This window comes from Gossypium hirsutum, chromosome A02 (genome assembly GCF_007990345.1).
Source record: "Gossypium hirsutum isolate 1008001.06 chromosome A02, Gossypium_hirsutum_v2.1, whole genome shotgun sequence".
NCBI lineage: Eukaryota > Viridiplantae > Streptophyta > Magnoliopsida > Malvales > Malvaceae > Gossypium > Gossypium hirsutum.
The window spans coordinates 75735099-75737146 of NC_053425.1; the positions used below are offsets into that span (position 1 = coordinate 75735099).

The 2048-nt window shown below is 38.4% G+C and overlaps 1 non-coding gene across 1 annotated transcript; it reads right to left on the reverse strand.

The window, feature by feature from the left end:
• Positions 1-407: 407 nt before the first annotated feature.
• Positions 408-514, reverse strand: LOC121217397 (small nucleolar RNA R71). Its single transcript, XR_005913503.1, has one exon. It is a non-coding gene; the product is annotated as a small nucleolar RNA R71 (small nucleolar RNA).
• Positions 515-2048: the final 1534 nt, after the last annotated feature.

Sequence of the window (2048 nt, forward strand, 5' to 3'; positions counted from 1 at the left end):
CAGCTACCTCCTGCAATTGCGGTTAACCAAAATCCTACTCCACACACTATGTATGATTATGCTAAACCTTCTTTAACAGGAATTGAATCGAGCATAGTTAGACCTGCTGTAGCTGCAAATACTTTTGAACTAAAACCTAACACTATTCAAATGATACAACAATTTGTTCAGTTTGATGGTTTACAGGATGAGGATCCCAATGCTCACTTAGCAAACTTTTTGGAACTATGCGATACATTTAAAATTAATGGTGTTTCTGGTAATGCCATTCGTCTTTGGTTATTCCCCTTTTCATTGAGGAACAAAGCTAAACAGTGGTTGACTTGTTACCACGATGGTTAATTACTACTTGGGAACAAATGATCGAAAATTTTTTACTAAAATATTTTTCACCGGCTAAAACGACTAAATTACGTAATGATATCTCTTCGTTTGTGCAGATGGACTTAGAAACCCTATACGATGTATGGGAGAGATACAAGGACTTATTGAGAAGGTGCCCTCACCATGGGTTACCGCTTTGGCTTCAGGTTCAAACATTCCATAATGGCCTGAATCCTTTGACTCGACAAATGCTTGATGCAGCTGCAGGCGGAACCATCAATAATAAAACACCTGAAGATGCTTATGAGTTTATAGAGAAGATGTCACTGAATAACTATCAGTGGCAAGTCACGAGGAGGAAGCCAATGAAAACAACTTGTGTTTATAACGTCGATTCGTTTACCATGCTCTCTAATCAGGTAGAACTCTTGAATAAGAAAATTGATGGTTTTCTTAGTTCTTCACAAGTTCACCCAATAATGCAATGCGAAGCAAGTGGAGGTGGATCAAGCAATTCGCAATACCAACCTTATGGCCACAACATGGATAATGAGTAGTTAAATTACATGGGTAATAATTCTCGATCTCAAAACAATCCATATAGTAACACTTACAATGCAGGTTGGAGGAACCACCCAAATTTCTCATGGGGAGGCCAAGAAAATCAGAGACCACCTCCAGTCTACCAACAACCACCCTACCAACAGGAAAAGAAGCCGAACCTTGACGAGATGCTTTCAAAGTTTAGATCTATGTCAGAAACTCGTTTCTAGAATACCGAGATAGCACTTAAGAATCAACAAGCATCGATCCAAGGGCTCGAAACTTAGATAGGTTAGTTGCCCAAACTAATTTCAGAAAGACCACTAGGAAGTTTACCTAGTAACACCAAATTAAAAGAGCATGTAAAAGCAGTTACACTAAGGAGTGGGAAAGTGTTAGCAGAATCTAAAAAGAAGCTAACACAAGAAGCCATGATAAGCGAAAGGGGGGAAGAAAAACCCGAGAATAGTGACAATCGAGTGCCGAAGGAATATAAACCACTAGTTCCATACCCAGCAAAATTGAAAGAAAGACCGTATTAGTGCACAATTTGGTAAGTTTCTTGAACTTTTTAAGCAATTACATATCAACTTACCTTTTGTTGAAGCCATCTCGCAAATGCCAACATATGTAAAATTTTTGAAGGAGCTTCTAACAAATGAAAAGAAGTTCGAGGACTTATCTACAGTAGAACTCAACAGGAGTGCTCAGCCATACTCCAAAACAAGCTGCCAACCAAACTGAAAGATGCAGGAAGTTTCACTATCCCTTGCTTAATTGGTAGTCTGAATGTTGAGAAAGCACTAGCTGATTTAGGCGATAGCATTAATTTGATGCCATATAAAATGTTTAAACAACTTGGTCTTGGGGAACTTAAACCTACTAGGATGAGTATTCAATTAGCTGATAGATCTGTTAAATATCCTAGGGGTATTATAGAAGATGTACTTGTGAAAGTAGATAAATTGATATTTCCTGTTGACTTTGTTGTGCTTGACATGGATGGAGATGTGGAAGTGCCCTTAATTTTAGGGTGCCCATTTTTAGCCACTGCTAGGGCTATAATCGATGTGGGAGACGGTAAATTGGTACTTAGAGTGGGTGAGGAGGAGATTAACTTTAAAATTTATGATGCTATGAGGTTTTCTAGGGAACAGGATGACTCATGTTATTTTATTGAC